This window comes from Hypanus sabinus, chromosome 11 (assembly GCF_030144855.1).
Source record: "Hypanus sabinus isolate sHypSab1 chromosome 11, sHypSab1.hap1, whole genome shotgun sequence".
In the NCBI taxonomy this organism is placed as follows: Eukaryota; Metazoa; Chordata; class Chondrichthyes; order Myliobatiformes; family Dasyatidae; genus Hypanus; species Hypanus sabinus.
The window spans coordinates 48443414-48463580 of record NC_082716.1 but is presented as its reverse complement, the minus strand read 5'-3'; the positions used below and the strand labels follow the sequence as shown (position 1 = coordinate 48463580).

The window sequence follows — 20167 nt, the reverse complement described above, 5'->3', positions numbered from 1 at the left end:
AGCTCTTACAATATATTTTAATACTTGCAAATTTATTTTAAAATCCAATGCATTAAGTTTTTGGTTATAGATATGTTCTTTTTAAAATCACCCAATCTCAAGCTTTCTAGTCTTTTTTTTAAACAACATTATGAACTGGTACCAGCTTTGACATCTTGTCAGTCACAGATGAATCATTCTTACTTTGGAGATTTTCTCAGTGGAATGTGAGTTCATTGGAAATCGTGGAAGGCTTGCTTCAATGACTACTACACATTGTGTACTAAGCAAAGCTTTTAATTTAATCTCTCAGTCTACTTCAGCCATTTATCCCATATACCTATATACTTGGCAGGAATTGGCAACTCCATTTGCTAAACTGTTCAAACTTCAAAAAGTCTCCAACTTGCATGCATGCGTTGTCAAACACAGTAGGCTTTGAGTTTATGAGACATACTGAGTGACAGATGGCGCCACATCTGTCACTGCATTCCTTCACCATTCTCCTGTCTTACTGGGAGTCCCCAATGTTACACTTGGGAAATCGTCACTCTGTTCACCTGGTCAGAACTGGCACAGGATCTGACATCCCTCTGATTGCAATGCAGATTCTAGGTCTGTGAATTAGGAAGCAAAAGGCAGGTTTGTTAATTTTAAAATTATATTAATGTGTTTAATTATTGCTTAATGTGCTTAATTATTGCTAAGAGTTTTGAAGTGCATGTAATTATTCTTATATATTAAACATCTTTTTCCAATAATTTACTGCCAAAATTGTTAAGTTTGAGAGATTGAAATGGTCCTCTGTCACATGCTGTCAGCATTGTTTCAAGAGCACTTGATTATTTTACCAAACTCAATGCCCGGCTCCAATGTGCAGGAAGCAGAAGATCAGCCTTCTATTGTCATCCCAGCATAAGTGTATGTGGGGTGGGGGGGGGGGGGGGTGGGAGTCAGTGTCAGATCAGTAACTCTGTGTGGTTGGATAGATTCAGTGCAATTCACCAGCAAGACACTTGCTTCAGATTTGCATGCATACTGCAAGAATTGACTGTAATATCCTGTAACATGGCAATCACATCTCCTGGCGAACCCTTTTGAGAGTTGTGCCTAAATTGGTGTTAGTCTTCTAAAAGAAGTCTCTTGTCTGCCATGGTCATTTTGACCAGAAATTATTGGTTAATGACTTATGGAAAAAGAGTAAAAATAATTAAAGATTCAAAGAGCATATATTATCAAAGTATGTATGCAGTGTCCAACCCTGAGATTCATCTTCCTGCGGACAGCCACAAAACAAAGAAACACCATGGAATTCATTCAAAGAAAACAACCAACGCCCAATTCGCAAATAGAAGAACAAATGGCAAAAAGCAAGCGAAAAACACAATATAAAAAATCAAACTGCAGAAGTCATTGATACAGTCTAGGAATATGGAGGCAACACACATAAAATTCTGGAGGAACTCAGCAGGTCAGGCATCAGCTATGGAAAAAAGTACAGTTGATATTTTGGGCTGAGACCCTTCGGCAGGACTAAAGAGTTGCAGCCTGAAACATCGACTGCACTTTTTTCCATAGATAATGCCTGGACTGCTGAGTTCCTCCAGCATTGTGTGTCTGTTGCTTATTTACATGTATTCATTGTTACTTTATAAATAGAAGTATAACAGAGACAAATTGAAATAAATGAAGCATTTTAGAAAACCTATTCAATCATTAAAAATAATCTTTAAAAAAACAATTGAAAAATAACAATTTCTAGATTATATTGTTATTGTACCTGAGATATAACATTAGAAATTACAATGTGAAATTAGAAGCTTTGGTGAACACGGTATATATAGAAAATCAAAGAAAGATAAATAAAGACACTTTGCTCTCAGTGAGACCTATGTTGCTGCACTAATGATGACAAATATTTCCTATCCGGCTTGTATTTGGTTGTTTTGAGAGTGATGCATGCAGCACTGGTCCCATCACTGAAAACAATGACTTATGAATATTGATGGGTATTTATCATTATCATTCTGCATTCACTCACAAATGACAGAAAAAAAATGAGCAAAGTGAAGCCAATGCCAACTGGCCTAACCATTTACTCCAGCTCTGCCAGGATTTCCAAATGTACCATCCAACATCATTTGTTCTTGCACCCATCTAACTGGGCCAACCTGGTGTGAGACATTTCCTGTGAAAATATTGCACTGCTCTATGATTTTAAAAAATCACTTGTTGCTTCATTTGACAGTGAGATAATCATTATGTATCTTTTTATATGGGTGGGTTTTAAAGAATCGAGGGGTGGCTTTGCATGCTGTGTACCAACAAAATGGTATTTCGCCATCTTGGGTGTGTGTGCCATTGGTTCACCACCCCTGACAGTCCCTTATTATTTACTAATTAACTCAATCTTGTTACAAAAACTAATGCAAATTTGAGATATATGATCATGCAATTGTACAGCACATAAGCCCAATGGCCCGCAATCTCCATGCTGGCTATTGTGCTATATAGATTAGTCCCATTTACCTGCATTTTATCTTTGGCCTATTTGCCATTTGAGTGCATGTACTGTATAAAAAAATTGAAAAATAAATGAATTGAACATAAATTAGAGACTCTTACCAAATTAATGAAGTGGATTTTTGGAAACTTGGAAGTACTGTGAGCATGTTGATCATTCATCAAACAATTGTTTTAAACTTAGCATATTTCTGCCAGCAATTTGTGGCACTTCTGGGGGGCTGTGGATTCAAGTTCAACTCCAGAAACATAAGAACAAAAATCTAGAATGATGGCCCAATGCATGTTTCAGGGATGCTGAAGTCAGATGTGCTTTTTTCAGCAGAGATATTCAACAGGAGTCCTGCCTGTCAATCAGGTTAACATTAACAATTAAGTGACACCATTTTGAAAGAATTTAAAGGAGTTCATTCCGAGTGCCCTAACAATACAACCCTTCAATCAAAGTCATTAAGAAAACTATGTATATTTGTCACCAACTGCATTGAGGATGTTGTCCCCCAGAAATCGGTCAGGGTCTATCCAAACCAGGAACATGGATCAACAGTTCCGTGCAAACAGTACTTACCGCACAACACAGAGCTTACATTGCCAGTAATCATCAGTCGCTCAAGAAATGCAGCTACAATCTGCGCAGAGTCATCAAGGCAGTGAAACAACAATACAGGGACAAGATCCAGACACAACTCTCCACCAACACACGCAGCTTATGGCAAGGTCTGCACACAATCACAGGCTTCAAAGCTAAATGCAGTGGTGATGCCAACATCACTGCCTCTCTCCCAGATGAACAAAATCTTTGTTATGTTCAGGTCGATATTGCCAACACTGACCCCCTGAGGAGAGCCACCAAGGCGACCTTAGTCACTTCTGAGGCTGAAATACACAGGTGTTTCCAACAAGTGGACAGTCGCAAGCGGGACCGGACAGCATCCCAGGGCAGGTACTCAGGATGTGCGTGGCACAACTGACAGTTGTGTTTACAGATACTTTTAATCTCTCCCTCTCCCAGTGTAGACTGCCCTCCTGCTTCAAAACATCCATCTTTGTCCCTGTACCTAAAAAGACCAAGGTGACATGTCTGACTGACTGGTGTCCTGTCACACTCACTTCAATAATAAGCAAATGCTTTGAGAGGCTGATCAAGGATTACATCTTCAGCATGCTACCACCCACACTGGACCCCTACAATTTGCCCACCGACACAATCGATCAACAGATGATGCAATATCTATCACTCTACACACTGCCCTTACACATCTGGAGAAGAAGGATGTTTATGTGAGAATAATGCTCTTGGACAACAGTTCAGTGTTCAACACCATAATTCCCTCTAGCCTCAACAAGAAAGCTCAGAGACCTCGGCCTTCACCCTCCTGGTGCAGCTGGATCCTGGACTTCCTTGTCAGATCACCAGCAGGTGGTACGAGTGGGCTCCCTCAACTCTGCTCCTCTGACCCTCAACACAGGTGCCCTTCAGGGCTGTGTCCTAAACACCTTCCTTTACTCTCTGTATACCATGACTGCGTTGCCACCCACAGCTCCAATCTGCTAATTAAATTTGCTGACAACACTACGTTGGTTGGCCTAATCTCAATAACAAGGCAACCTACAGAGAAAAAGTCATCACCCTAACTGTCAAGAAAACAACCTCTCCCTCAATGTCACAAAAACAAAGGAGCTGGTTGTGGACTACAGAAGGAATGGAGACAGGCCTAACCCCTATTGACATCGGCGGATCTGGGGTTGAGAGGGTGAACAGCTTTAAGTTCCTCGGTATGCTCATCACCGAGTATCTCACGCAGTCTGCACATATTGACTGTGTGGTGAAAAAAGCACAACAGCGCCTCTTTCTCCTCAGATGGTTGAAGAAATTTGGTATGGACCCCCAAATCATAATAACTTTTTACAGGGGCACAATTGAGAGCGTTCTGACTGGCTGCATCACTACCTGGCATGGGAAATTATACCGTAGCATAAAAGCCAGGACCAACAGGCTCCAGGACAGCTTCTTCCACCAGGCCATCAGACTGATTAGTTCACACTGATACAATTATATTTCTATGTTATACTGTCTGTCCTCTTGTACATACTATTTATTACAAACTAGTATAAATTGCACATTGCACATTTAGATGCAGATGTAACTTGAAGATTTCTACTCGTCATGAATGTGAAGAATGTAAGTAATAAGGTCAATTCAATTCAAATTACTGTCTTTGGGAGTTTGTTGTGTGCAAACTGACTGTCATATTTCTGTATTTAAGTTATTACCTTGATTAGTAATATTTTTAGTTGCAATCTCCCTATGATGTCCCAGAGGTTTGAAATGCACTAAACAAATGCAAACTTGGATTAGTCTAGCAAGTTTCTACAAAGAACCATCGTGTCACAAACGCTTGCACTTAGAGAAGTGGCTAAATGAATACATAAGGTAAACTGACAATATCAACATGGTAAGTTTGTGGTTTTGCTGGCATGCCCTTTAAAATCTGAAAATATTCATTTGAGCTAGAATTTATATTTCTAAGTTATTCAAGGATTACTTCAAGAAGGTATTGGTTGTTATTTTGAACCGACACCTGAGGAAAATGCTTAAAAATTCTTACATGTACTGCAAACCCCTGTGACACAAAATTGAAGTCCCTTTGTTTTACTCTTTTGTTCCTTCACTCCACTGGTGTCTGTTTCTTGCTTGTTTATGTCTCTGACCGCTAGTTTTTAATGGGATTATTCTGCAACCTATCACAAAATTGACTCTGTTCTCTCCACTTCCTCCCATTCTGAAAAATAAAAGCAACACGTACAACTCAGCAGGCCGGACAGCATCCTGACGAAGGGTCTTGTCCCAAAACGTTGACTGCTCGTTTCCACTGATGCTGCCTGACCTGCTGAGTTCCTTCAGCTTGCTGTTCATGTTGCTTTGACCACAGCATTTGCAGTGTACTTTGTGTTTACTGAAAAATAAAATACACTTGTTTCTCAATTTCCTGGTTCAAATGAATGGTACTTGGCTGTAAATGCGAACCCCATTTCCCTCCTAAATTCACTGTCAATGCAACACCTCAACCTTGAGTTAATTAAAGACAAGGCTATTTGAAGACAAAGACCTCAAAACCTGGCACAACCTTCATAGTCTACAGGGATCAGTGGCTCCTGCCTCTTATGTGCTTCTGATGTCCAGTTTAGCAACAGCTGGTATCACAGGGTACTGGAGAAAATGCAACCAACTTTGTTTCTGCACAATCATCCACATTTGTTGGAAGGATAAGTGAACAAAAGTCAGTACCCTCTCGGAGACTGTCAAGCTCAGCATTGTGTCCCTCGATCCTCTTGTTTGTCTATGCTGACAAGATGATCTCACTGATGTGCCCAATATTTGACTCCCACTATGGACACTCCATTTCAAGTTTTGTTGGGGGACAGACTGCAGGACAGAGAAAAAGTTTCAAGCATGTGCATAGCACGTTGATTATTCTTAATGCTGGTGCCCCACAAGGCTGCATACTTAATCTCCCCTACTCTACTCACTATACACTTACAGGTACATGGCCAGATTCTGCTCCAACTCCATCTACATGTTTGCTGGTGACAACACCAAAATTGGCCAAATTTCCAATAAACATGAATATAGGAAGGAGAAAGTGCAGTTAGTGGCATGCTGTCATAACAGCAACCTTTCCCTCAGTGTTAGCAAAGTAAAAGAGCTGGTCACTGACCACGGGAAGGGTAGCAATCCACGTGCTCCTGTTTACGTCAATAGCTCCGAGGTTAAGAGCTTCAAGTTCCTCAGAGTGAATATCACCAGCAGTCTGTCCTAGTCCCACCAAGTTGATGCCATGACCAAGGTGCATCTACTTCCTCTGGAAGCTAAAGAAATGTGTTATGTCCCCTTTTGTAATCTCAACAATTTTTAATCGACGCACCAAAGGAAACATCCTATCCAGATGCATCATAGCTTGGTAGAGCAATTGCTCTGCCCAGAATGCGAAGAGCCTGTAGGGAATTGTGGACATAGTTCAGCACAATATGGAAACCAGCCTCCGTTCGTCAACTCTTCTCACTGTCTCATTAAAGCAGTGTATATAACCAAATACCCAAACCAACCCAGACATCCTCTCTTCTTCACCTTCCCAGTGGACTGAAGATACAAAAAACAGAATGTATGTACCAGAAATGTTAAAGACAGCTTCTATCCTGCTGTTTATAAGATTACTGAATGATCCCCGATTATGATAAGCATAAACTCCTGACCTCACACTCTACCATTAAGGCCTTGCACCATATTGTCTGGCTGCACGACACTTCATTCATAACTGTAACACTTTATTCTGCTTTCTGTAATTGATTCTCCTTGTACTGCCTCAATGCACTGATGTGATGAAATGATCTGTATAGATGACACGCAGAACAAAGGTTTGTACTGTACCTTGGTACATGTGAAACTAATAAACCGATTTCCCAATTAATAAAATCAAGAAGTCCAAAATCCCCACTGCCTCCTGGGAATCGTTTGCTTCTGACTGCTTAAAGTGGAGACAGCACATGTGTGATAATATTAAGGCTCAGCATGAGAAGTACTCTGAGTAAGGAGTGGGGAAGGAACACCTTACATTATAAACTGCCTAAAAGTAACACACACAGAACACAGCAAGTCAGGCAGCATCTATGGAAAAGAGTGAACAGTCCATGTTTCAGACTGTGGCCCTTCTTCAGGACTGAGAAGGAAGGGGGAAGATGCCATAATAAAAAGGAGGCAGGGCAGGGGAAGAGGCAAGCGGGTAGTTGATAGGTGAAAACAAGAGGGTGGGAAAGGTCAAGGGCTGGAGAAGAAAGAATCTGATAGGAGAGGAGAGTGGACAATAGGAACCCAGGAATTTGTTCACCCAAAGGAGAAATCAATATTCATGCCATCATCTAGAGGGTACCCTGATGGAATATAAGGTGTGGCTCCTCCACCCTGAGGGTGACTTCATCCTGGCAGAAAAGACAGTCATGGATCAACATTTCGAAATGGGAATGGGAATGGGAAGGAGAATTAAAATATTTGGCCACTGGGAAGTCCCACTTGTGGTGGATGATTTGGAGGTGCTTGATGAAGTGGTTCTCCAATTTAAGATGGGTAAGGCCACATTGGACACAGTAGATGACCCCAGCAAATTCACAGGAGAAGTGTTGCCTCACCTGGAGGGACTGTTTCAGGCCCTGAATGGAGGTGACAGAGGAAGTGAATGGGCAGGTGTAGAACTTAAGCTGTTTGCAGGGGTAAGTGCCAGGAAGGAGATTGGTGGGGAGGGACAAATGGATAAGGGAAACGCTGAGGAAGCAATCCCTGCAGAAAGTGGGGGGAGGAGGAAGAGGTAAAGATATGTTTAGTGGTAGGATCTCTTGGGAGATGACAGGAGGATAATGCATTGGATGCAGAGGCTGAGGGGATGGTAGGTAAGGAAATGGGGGAGTCTATCACAGTTAAGGCACTGAGAAGACGGGGTGAGTGTGGATGTACGGGAAATGGAGATGCGGGTGAGGGCAGCATCCATAATATGGGGAGGGAGACCACATTCTCAAAGGAGCAGGGCATCCCTGATTTCCTGGAATGGAAAGCAGCATCCTGGGAACAGATGTGACAGAGATGAAGAAACTGAGAAAACGGGATAACATTTTAGCAAGAGACAGGGTAGGAAGAAGTATAGTCGAGATAACCATAGTATTAGAAGGTTTATAGAAGATGGTGATGACAGTTTGTCTCCAGAGATGGAGACAGAGAGATCAAGGAAGCAGAGGGAGATGCCAGAGATGGACTAAGTGAATTTAAGTGCAAGGTGGAAGTTAGAGTCAAAGTTGATAAAATTGATGAACTCAGCATGGGTGTATGAAGCAGCACCAATGCAGTCATAATGTAGCAGAGGAAGAGTTGGGAAGTATAACTTGTGAAGGCTTTGAACATGGACTGTCCTACATGGGATGTAATGCTAAAGTTGTACAAGGCATTGGTAAGGCCAAATTTGGAATATTGTGTGCAGTTCTGGTCACCGAATTATAGGAAAGATATCAATAAATTAGAGAGAGTGCAGAGATGATTTACTAAGATGTTACCTGGGTTTCAGCAATTAAGTTACAGAGAAAGGTTGAACAAGTTAGGTCTCTATTCATTGGAGCGTAGAAGGTTGAGGGGGGATTTGATCGAGGTATTTAAAATTTTGAGAGGCATAGATAGAGTTGACGTGAACAGGCTGTTTCCATTGAGAGTAGGGGAGATTCAAACTAGAGGACATGATTTGAGAGTTAGGGGGCAGAAGTTTAAGGGAAACACGAGGGGGCATTTCTTTACTCAAAGAGTGATAGCTGTGTGGAATGAGCTTCCTGTAGAAGTAGTAGAGGCCAGTTCAGTTGTGTCATTTAAGGTAAAATTGGATAGGTATATGGACAGGAAAGGAGTGGAGGGTTATGGGCTGAGTGCGGGTAGGTGGGACTAGGTGAGATTAAGGGTTCAGCACGGACTAGGAGGGCCAAGATGGCCTGTTTCCGTGCTGTGATTGTTATATGGTTATATGGTTATATATGGTTACATAGCTGACAAAGAGGCAAGCATAGCTGATGCCCATGTGAGAGCCCATGGCTACCCCTCGAGTTTAGAGAAAGTGGGAGGAGACAATGGTAAAATTGTTCTAGGTGAGGATGAGTTCCGCCAGATGGAGGGTGGTGGTAGTGGAGTGGTAGTTGGTTATTTGATCAAGAAAGAAGTGGAGGGCTTTAAGGCCTTCCTGATGGGGGACAAAAGTTTAAAGGGACTGACACCCAAGGAATTGAAAGTTACTAAGGAGATCGAGGGCATTAGAAGTGAACTAAAAGTAAGTTTCTCTCAGAACCTATGCTGCCTGATTGACTGAGCACTTTTTGATTCTGTTTTAGGTTTCCAGCATCTACAGTCTTTTTGTTCCAATTTTAAAGCTTTTTAATATGGAAGTAAATAATTAATAATTTCAACTTATCAGTATTCTATATTATTTCCCTTCCTTTGTTTGAGAAGTTGCAAAATGTATACAACATCCTTATCCTTTATAAAGTGCTTTTGAAGAGTATATAATGACCAAAAAATTATTTTGATTCGGAACGGTGTTGCAGGGAATTGATTGATGTATGCTTGTGTTAAGGTGTGGTAGAAATCACAGGTGCATATCATGTATATTTACAGCCTAAGTGATTTAATCCCCATCCACACTTATAAATGTTTTTAAATAGTGAGGGGAACAGACAGGAGATTCTGTGGATGTGAACGAGACACCCAGATGGTACGTTGCCTCCCAGGTGCCAGGGTCAGCGATCCTTCAGATCGTGTCCACAACATTTTCTAGAGAAAGGGAGAGCATACAGAAGTCTTGGTACATATTGGTACTAATGACATAGGAAGGAAAAGCAAAGAGGTCCTGAAAAGAGATTTTAGTGAGCTTGGTGGAAAGCTGAAAAGCAGGTCCTCCAGAGTAGTAATTTCTGGATTGCTGCCTGTACCACGTGCCAGTGAGGTTAGAAATAGGATGATTTGGCAGATAAATGCGTGGCTGAGAAACTGGTACAGGGGTCGGGGCTCCAGATCCTTGGATAATTGGTATCTCTTCTTGGGAGGTATGATCTGTTCAAAGGTGACAGGTTGCACCTGAAACCAAGGGGGACCAATATTCTCGCAGGCAGGTTTGTCAGACTGTTGGGGAGGGTTTAAACTAATTAGGCAGTGGGGTGGGAACCAGAGTGATAGGTTTCAGGATAGAACAGATGATAAAAAAAAAGTAAAGACAGCGTACAGCCAGGCTGTCAGGAAGGGCAGGCAGGCAATGAGACATAGTCACAGCCAGCAGGGTGAGTATCAGTATATTAGGGATGCAAATCAAAAAGTGTAGCAAATGCGCTACTCAAGGTGTTATATCTCAATGCATGGAGTATAAGAGATAAGGTGGATAATCTTGTTGCACTATTACATTTTGCCAGGTATGATGTTGTGGCCATCACTGAATCGTGGCTGAAGGATGACTGTAGTTGGGAGCTGAATGTCCAAGGTTACACATTATATTGGAGGGACGGGAAGGTCAGCAGAGGGGGTGGCGTGGCTCTGCTGGTAAAGAATGGCATCAAATCAGTAGAAAGATGTGATATAGGATCGGAAGATGTTGAATCCTTGTGGCTTGAGTTAAGAAACTGCAAGGATAAAAGGACGTTGGTGGCAGTTATATACAGGCCTCCCAACAGTGGCTGGGAGGTGGACCACATATTATAACAGGAAATAGAAAAGGCGTGTCAAAAGGACAATGTTATGATAGTCATGGGAGATTTCAACATGCAGGTTGATTGGTAAAATCAGGTTGGTAATGGATTGCAAGTGAGTGAGTTAGCTGAATGCCTAAAAGATGGCTTTATAGAGTGGTTTGTCATTGAGCCTACTAGGGGATCAACTATACTGGATTGGGTGCTATGTAATGAACTGGAGGTGATTAAGGAGCTTAAGGTAAAAGAACCTATAGGAACCAGTGATCACAATATGATTGAATTCAACTTGAAATTTGATAGAGAAAAAGTAAATTCTGATGTAACAGTATTTCAGTGGAGTAAGGGGAATTACACTGGTATGAGAAAGGAGTTGTCCAAAGTAAATTGGAAGGAGCTGCTGGCAGAGATGTCAGCAGAGCAGCAATGACGTGAATTTCCAGAAAAAATGAGGAAAGTGCAGGACATATATATTTCAAAAGTGACAAAATACTCAAATGGCAAACTAGTACAACTGTGGCTGACAAGAGAAGTCAAAGCCAATGTAAAAGACAAAAGAGAAGGAATACAACAAAGCAATAATTAGTGGGAAGATAGAGGATTGGGAAGTTTTTAAAAACCTACAGAAAACAACTAAAAGAATCATTAGAAGGGAAAAGATGAAATATGAAAGTAAGCTGGCAAGTAATATCAAAGTGGATAGTAAAAGCTTTTTCAAGTATGTAAAAAAAAGAGAAATGAGGGTGAATATCAGACCGCTAGAAAATGAGGCAAGAGAAATAATAATGGAGGACAAGGAGATGGCAGAATAACTAAATGAGTATTTTGCAACATTCTTCATTGTGGAAGACACTAGCAGTGTGCCAGATGTTGTAATGTGTGAAGGAAGGGAAGTGAGTGCAGTTACTATTACAAGGGAGAAGGTGCCAAAAAGCTGAAAGACCTAAAGGTACACAAGTCACCTGGACCAGATGAACTGCACTCCAGGGTTCTGAAAGAAGTTGTGTTAGAGATTGTGGCAGGATTTGAAATGATCTTTCAAAAATCCATCGGACTCTGGCATGGTGCCAGAGGACTGGAAAATTGCAAATGTCACTCCACCCTTTAAGAAAGCAGGAAGGCAGCAGAAAGGAAATTATAGACCAGTTAGCCTGACCTCAGTGGTTGGGAAGATGTTAGAGTCAGTTGTTAAGGACGCGGTGATGTAGTACTTGGTGACACAGGACTAGATAGAACAAAGTCAACACTGTTTCCTTAAGGGAAAATCCTGCCTGGCAAACCTGTTGGAATTCTTTGAGGAGATTACTTATAGGATCGATAAAGGGGACGCAGTGTATGTTGTATATTTGGACTTTCAGAAGGCTTTTGATAAGGTACCATACATGAGGCTGCTTACCAAGTTAAAAGCCTGTGGTATTACAGGAAAGTTACTAACAAGGTTCGAGCATTGTCTGAGTAGAAGGTAGCAAGTGGGAACAAAAGGATCTTTATCTAATTGGCTGTCATTGACTAGTGGTGCTCCGCAGGGGTCTGTGTTGGGACCACTTCTTTTTATGTCATATATAAATGACTTAGATGATGAAATAGATGCCTTTTTTGCAAAGTTTGTAGATGATACGAAGCATCAGCAGTTTCTATTTGTTTTCTAAAGCACACAAGCTTGTTCTGACTGGACTGCATGAAAGGCAGTATTTCACATGATATAGCATAAAGCGTAAAATAGCTAACTGAAATCAGATCAAATTAATTTCTTAAGCAAATTGGCAACTAAATTTATTCTCACCTCAGTTGATCTTGTCTCTAAAGATGTGGGAAGACTTTTAATGGAACTGTCTGATTCATTTTCCAAACCTGAAGTCAGAACCACCGAATACTGTAATAGCAGGAAATTTATTGTTGGATACATTAAAGTAAAACCCTTCAGTTGTTTTATCAATTTGCATCAGAATCAAAACCAGCTTCACTAGCATTATCTTATACGGCTTGAAATTTATTGTTTTGTAACAACAATACAGTGCAGGACATAACATTACTACAAATTACAAAATGAGTAAGTAGTGTAAAAAAGTGAATAATGAGTTCATAGACCATTTATAAATCTGATGACAGAGGGGAAGAAGCTGTTCCTGAGTCATTGAGTGTGGAATGCACTACAAAAGCAACAAAAAATGACTTCAGTCAACACTGCACCAATACCAATTCACATTAGTAAGGCGGCTATAAAGCAAGCTTATTAGAATTTCAAAATCAAAATATGTGAATGTTTTAATATGGGTGGCATTCTTGTTAAAGAGTATCTTGAGTACTTCTGGCTGTAACAATGAAGAAAATATAGTTATTGCTATAACTAAAGTAAAAAAAAACTTTCTTAAAGTATCTTTAACTTAGTCTAAAACCTACATCATGCAAAATTTGACACAGAACCACTTAGAAAGATCCAAAGCAGATGGCATAGCATGGTTAAAAAAGGTTTAAAAGAGGGATCCAGGAGATAAAAAAGTGAGATAGAAAGATGAAGATGTTTTGACAGGGAACTGTGAAGAACAATTCATGAGGTACAGAGGACGTGGCGCATACATTGCAGTGATTAGAAAATGAAAATTCACATGAGACCAGAATTGAAGTACTCTTATCTTGGAGTGTTTTAGGGATGCAACAGTTTAAAGTGGTAGGTCACAGAGGATTTGAAACAGAATCTTTGAAACTGATGCTGTTGCTTATTGGGGCACAATGTACATGATTGAGCAGTTTATTCGACTAATTAACAAAAATTGTGTTGATTAGTTCGCTATTTGCTAAATTAACAAAGCATGGGTGAAATAATTACTCCTTCAATTTGCTTATTTTTAATTGTTATAACTTCTGTTGTTCAATATTCTGATTTTACAGAAATAATTCTTATCCATCATATTCACTTGGAAATGTTATAATGTTCTCAAATCTACCCATCTGTTAGTCTTCTTAATTCAATATGAACACATTTAGCTCCTTTAATCTTGTCATGTTTTGATGATTTACGTGATAAAATGTTTTAAACTTTTTCTCAATTTTTCCTAGTATCTTTTTAGTAAGTACATTGACCCTAACAATAATACTTAATGCATATAACTTAACCTTACATTTGTCAGTACCTTTGCCTTAGGGATTCCAGCTCCGGATTTGTCCTCAGGGTTTACTCCCGAAGCCTTTCCCATAAGTGGGTATGGCCGTAAGGCAGCAGAGGTTTGAAATCAGAGTTTTCCCTCTCTGAGATGGACTACCTTCCCAGGCTGACGAGCTCCATCTACCCATCCTTTGCGACGTCACTGATGCCAAGCTGTACCTGCCCTTGCCCTTCCCTTGGACAACATCGGTGGCATGGAGAGAGGAGACTTGCTGCTTGGGCAACTTCTGGACTTCCATAAAACCTTGCCCAGGCCTGCGTCCTGGAGAGGACACTCCAACAGATTTTCGAGGCGCAGATCCATGGTCTCGCAAGACTAACGGATGCCATCACTGTTGGTACCTTTTCTTGGGCCTCTATTAATAATGGAAAATTTCAAAATTATGCTATTACCGTAATAATTAAACTGAATTCTATAGAAAGTAAGAAAATGTTTTCCATTTGGAACTTATTACCAGAGTCCCCTCTCCAATTTCCCAGTAAAAGCAATAGAATACCTGACAGCCACTCAGCTCCTCAATGTTTAAAGATGTTTTTTTACCTGAAAATGTACCTCTTGCCAAAGTTCAGTTATACTCCCAGGGAGAGATTACATTGGATGTTGTAGTATTAGAAAGAGACAGACCAAACATTCCACATTCTTTTCATGAATATGTCATCCTTCTTCCTCTCCCATTACCAATCTGCAATCTTTTTCCATTATGAAAGCTTTGAATCCACTTGATACTATAATGGTACTGTAAATCAGAGTCATCCAACACACAAGACAAGAAAATGTTGCACTATTTGCATATAAACCATGTGGTAACTTTAGAATATGGCTCTTTTTGATATAACACAATACCATTATTACAAAAGAGAATCACATTCTTATTCTTATACATTCTATCGCAAAATGTTGAATCTTCCAAAAACCCTAAACATTATAAACAGACTTTCAAAGTTGCTCATTAAAATATGTTGAGACTGTAATCTGAGAATTTGGCAGAGTAATTGCCCTGGAGAAGACAGCCAAGACCATAGCAGCTTGATGCTTTCTCTATTAGTTAGCCTTAGAGAGGATATCAGAGGGTGGGTGGGGTAGGGGAAGGAAAGTAAAATAAATCTGTAACCAGCGTATGTTTGAATTTGGATGTAGTTGTGTTTGCACTGTTTAGTATTCTTTTCCAAATTAGATCAATTTGTATCTGAAGCTGTTATGACATTTTTATGGTTAATTGTGCAGTCACTGGCTACAAACAACTGGAGCTGATGGATTCAATAAATATTAGTTTGGCTTTCTTTTGAATGGTACAAGTGAGTAATAGAAGATACTAAACACATGATATGCATTATACATAACTGATTTGTACAGATGAAAGCACTAAAAAAAAAATACTTCTTAACAATATGAAAGTATTGCACTGCCAGCTGCATATCCAAAAAAAATTTGCACTGGTTTTGAATATTAGATAGAAACATGCATTAAAAAATTACATCATGGCCTCAATACCACTCCCGTTCACATATCCAGCATATGCAAAATGAAACACAAACTATATGCTGGACCACGTCCTTAACATAATGTGTATTAACATTACCAAGTCACATATGTGCTGCAGACACTTTCTGGTAGGAGCCAAAAGGCCTCCAGAGCCAAAATTTTAATGGATCTCAGAGTCTGTTGCCTTTAACTTTGCAGTCCATCCAAAAACATTTCACTGTAAATAAACTCTGTGGAGGTGCTCAGCTTGTCTTTGAACTTATTCATATATGAGCTGCTTGAAGATCACGATTCTCAGGGAGCTAGTGGTTGAGGTAGAAATACTTGAGTAAGACTGTAAGACTATAAGATAAAGGAACAGAATTAGGCCACTCAGCCCATCAAGTCCGCTGTGCCATTCCATCGTGGCTGATTTATTAACCCTCTCAGCCCCATTCTTCTGTCTTTTTCCCTGTAACCTTTGACGCTCTGACTAATCAAGAATTTACCAATCTCCACTTTAAATCCACACTATGACTTGGCTTTCACAGCCATCTGCTGTAATGAATTCTCCAGATTTACTCCCCTCTGGCTAAAGAAATTCATCATCTCTGTTCTAAATGGATGTGCCTCTATTCTGAGGCTGTACACTCTGGTCCTAGACTCCCCCACTATCAACATCCTCTCCTCGTCCACTCTATATAGACTTCTCAATATTTAATTGGTTTCAATGAGATAAGATCATAAGACATAGGAGCAGATTTAGTTCATTTGGCCCATGAAGTCTGCTCTGCCATTCAATCATGGCTGATCCTTCTTTCCTGTTCTCAACCCCATTCCCTTGCCTATTTCCCGTAACCTTTGATGCCGTGTCCAATCAAGAACCATCAATCTTTGCCTTAAATACAACCAATGACTTGGCTTCCACAATTGCCTGTAACAAATTCCACAAATTCACCACCCTCAGGATAAAGAAATTTCTCAACATCTCTATTTTAAATGCTTCCCCTCTATCCTGAGCCTGTGCCATTTTGGCCTAGACTCCCCCATCATGGGAAACATCCTTTCCATCTCTACTCTGCCCAGGCATTTCAACACTTGAGATCCACCCCTCCCTCATTCTTCTAAGTCCCAGCAAGTACAGACCCGGAGTCATCAAACTTCCTCGTATGGTAAGCCTTTCATTCCCAGATTCTTCCTTTTGAACTGTTTCTGGACCCTCTCCAATACCAGCACATCTTTTCTTAGATAAACAGCCCAAAACTGTTCACAATACTCAAGATAAAGCCTCACCAGTGCTTTATAAAGCCTCAATATCACATCCATGCTCTTGTTTTCAAGATTTCTTGAAATTAATTTTAACATCCCTCTCATTCTTCTAAACTCCAGTGAGTACAGTCCCAGGGCCATCAAATGCTCCTCATATGCTTAAAGTGCAAAGTATATCTATTATCAAACAACACATATGTCATATCAAACCCTAAGATTATTTTTCTTGTGGGCTTTCACAGTAAATACAAGAAACAGAATAGAATCAATGAAAGACCACCCCAAGCAATGTGCAAAAAACAAAAAACAGATTTTAAAAAACAATAATAATAAATTAATATTGAGAAGAAGAATCCTTGAAAGTGAGCTCAGTTTGTGGGAACAATTCATTGATGGGAAGATTTAAGTTATCCCCTCTGGTTCAAGTGCCTGATGCTTGAGGGGTAATGACATTTCCTGAAAGTGGTAGTGTAGGTCCTGAGGCTCTTGTACCTTCATCCTGACGACAGCAGCAAGAAGAGAGCATGACCTGGATGGTGGGGTACCCTTGATGATCTACTAGTACTTTTCTTCGGTGACTTCCTTCATGCAACAACATGCACCATGTAGATGTGCTCAGTGGTGGAGACGGTTTTGCCTGTGTTAGACCAGGTCATATCTACTACCTTTTGTAGACTTTGCATTTCAGGGCACTGGTTTCCGTACCAAACCATGATGCAACCAGTCAGTATATTGTCCACCACACATCCATAGAAGTTTGACAGTTTTAGATGGCATGCTGAATTTTCACAAAGTTCTAAAAAAAAGTAGAGGTGCTGCCATGCTTTCTTCGTAATGGCACTTACTTGCTGGACCCAGGACAGATCCTCTGAAATGGTAGCTCTGAGGAATTTAAAGTTGTTGACCTTCTTCGTCTCTGATGCCCCGATGAGAACTGCTCATGGACCTCAGGCCTCCTCCTCCTGCAGTCAATAATCTGCTCCTTGGTCTTGCTTACATTGAATGAAAGTTTGTGGTTGTGGCACCACTCAGCCAGATTTTTATTCTCCCTCCTATATGCTGATTCATCACCACCATTGATTCATTCAATGAAAGTGGTGTCATCTGCAAACAAATCTGTCATTGAGGCTGTGCTTAGCCTCACAGTCATAAGTGTAAACGTGATTAGAGCAGGGGCTAAGCTCACTGCTTTGTAGTGCACCTGAGCTGATGAAGACCGTGGAGGAGACATTGTTACTAATCCAAACTGACTGTAGTAACCCATTCACTCCTCCAATTATTCTTGTGAACCTCCAATGGGCTCTCTCCAGTGCCAGTACGTTTTCTTAGAAAAAGGGCACAAAATTGCTCACAATATTTTGCGTGGTCTGACCAATGCCATATAAACCTCAGTGTAACAGACAGACATAGTTTATTGATCCCAGGGGAAATTGGGTTTCATTACAGCCACACCAACCAAGAATAGTAAAGAAATATAGCAATATAAAACCATAAATAAATAATAAGTTAATCATGCCAAGTGGAAATAAGTCCAGGATCAGCCTATTGGCTCAAGGTGTCTGACACTCCGAGGGAGGAGTTGTAAAGTTTGATGGCCACAGGTAGGAATGACTTCCTATGACGCTCAGTGTTACATCTCGGTGGAATGAGTCTCTGGCTGAATGTACTCCTGTGCCTAACCAGTACATTACCGAGTTAATGGGTGTCATTGTCAAAAATGGCATCCAATTTGGACAGCATCCTCTTTTCAGACATCACCGTCAGAGTCCAGTTCCACCCCAAGAACATCACTAGCCTTACGAATGAGTTTGTTGATTTTGTTGGTGTCTGCTACCCTCAGCTTGCTGCCCCAGCACACAACAGCAAACATGATAGCACTGGCCACCACAGATTCGTAGAACATCCTCAGCATTGTCCAGCAGATGTTAAAGGACCTCAGTCTCCTCAGGAAATAGAGACGGCTCTGACCTTTCTTGTAGACAGCCTCAGTGTTCTTTGACCAGTCCAGTTTATTGTCAATTCGTATCCCCAGGTATTTGTAATCCTCCACTATGTCCACACTGACCCCTTGGATGGAAACGGGGTCACCGGTGCCTTAGCCCTCCTCAGGTCCACCACCAGCTCCTTAGTCTTTTTCAGATTAAGCTATAGATGATTCTGCTCGCACCATGTGACAAAGTTTCCCACTGTAGCCCTGTACTCAGCCTCATCTCCCTTGCTGACCTTACATCCTTGCTTTTATATTTTTCTTAAAATGAATGCTAACATTGGATTTGCCTTTCTTACCTGCAAGTTACTCAACCTACAAGTTAATTTTTTGGGAATACTAGACAAGAACTCTCAAGTCCTTTGGCATATCTGATTTTTGAATTTTCTCCAATTAAAGATAATCTATGCCTTTAGTCCTACCAAAGTGGATGACCATACACTTCCCTCACTATATTCCTTCTGCTACTTCTTTGCCCATTCTTCTAATCTGCAAGTGCTCCAGCAGACTCACTGCTTCCTCAAGACTACCTGCTCTGCACCTATCTTGATATCATCTGCAAACTTGACTACAAAGCTATCAATTTTGTCATCCAAATCACTGACGTATAACATGAAAAAAGCAATCCCAACTGACCCCTGCTGAACATTACTAGTCACCGGCAGCCAACCAGAAAAGGCATCCTTTTGTCTGCTCACTCTTTGGTCTTGCCAATAAGCAAATCTTCTATTCTTCCATGATGCGAGGCTAAAAATGACAGACTTTCCAAGCACAAAACATGGCTTAGTTGCTCCAATAATACACACAAAATACTTTTAAATAGTATCTCAGTTAAATTGTATCGCATACTGTATCAGCAAGTGGTTTTAATCATTTGCAATTCTTTATCAGAATATCAATGATGCTCCACAGGTGTAAATTCAGATTGACATTAAAAAGTACAGAATTGGAGTGTTGATCAAAAGATTGGAGAAAACAAGTGTACATATGTGTGAGAAGATGAATGGGCAATGTTAGTGGGATGGATATACTGTAGCTGGTTTCAGATGTGTACGGTACATGGGGCTGGAATTTTGGATGTGTGTTACAAACAACACTCACCTTCCAATTTCTGGTTCAGTCTGAAGCTGAGACTAATGGAGAAGTTGAATTTATGACTGGGGATAATCTGAATTGGACTGGATTGGATCCCAATTTCAGCTGGAGGTTTCAAATTCATGGAAGCAAGCTGCATGCTTTTCTAGTTAATGGACAGCACTCAAAAATGAGAGTTCAGACAAATGAAGGAATATGGAATTTCAATGCTTGTTTTAAAGGCTAAAGCCTAAATGAATGTACAGCCATGTCCTCGAGTTGATCTTAATGCCATTTTATACAAAATGCCCTACAGTGTGTTAGCCATATCCATGCAGCTATTTAAAAGCCACTTACTCCGTCAAACTGCCTGTTTTCAACTACCATCCATTCCAGGCACCTTCCACTCTCCACGCAACAACTTCACTGTCCTAACCTCAAAAATCCATCCTCT

General features: G+C 40.6%; 1 long non-coding RNA gene across 1 annotated transcript; it reads right to left on the bottom strand.

Annotated features, from left to right (window-relative positions):
* Window positions 1–361: 361 nt before the first annotated feature.
* LOC132401578 (uncharacterized) lies at window positions 362–16513 on the bottom strand. Its single transcript, XR_009514624.1, has 3 exons — window positions 13890–16513; window positions 12542–12631; window positions 362–596 (listed from the first exon to the last, which is right to left on the bottom strand). It is a non-coding gene; the product is annotated as an uncharacterized LOC132401578 (long non-coding RNA).
* Window positions 16514–20167: the final 3654 nt, after the last annotated feature.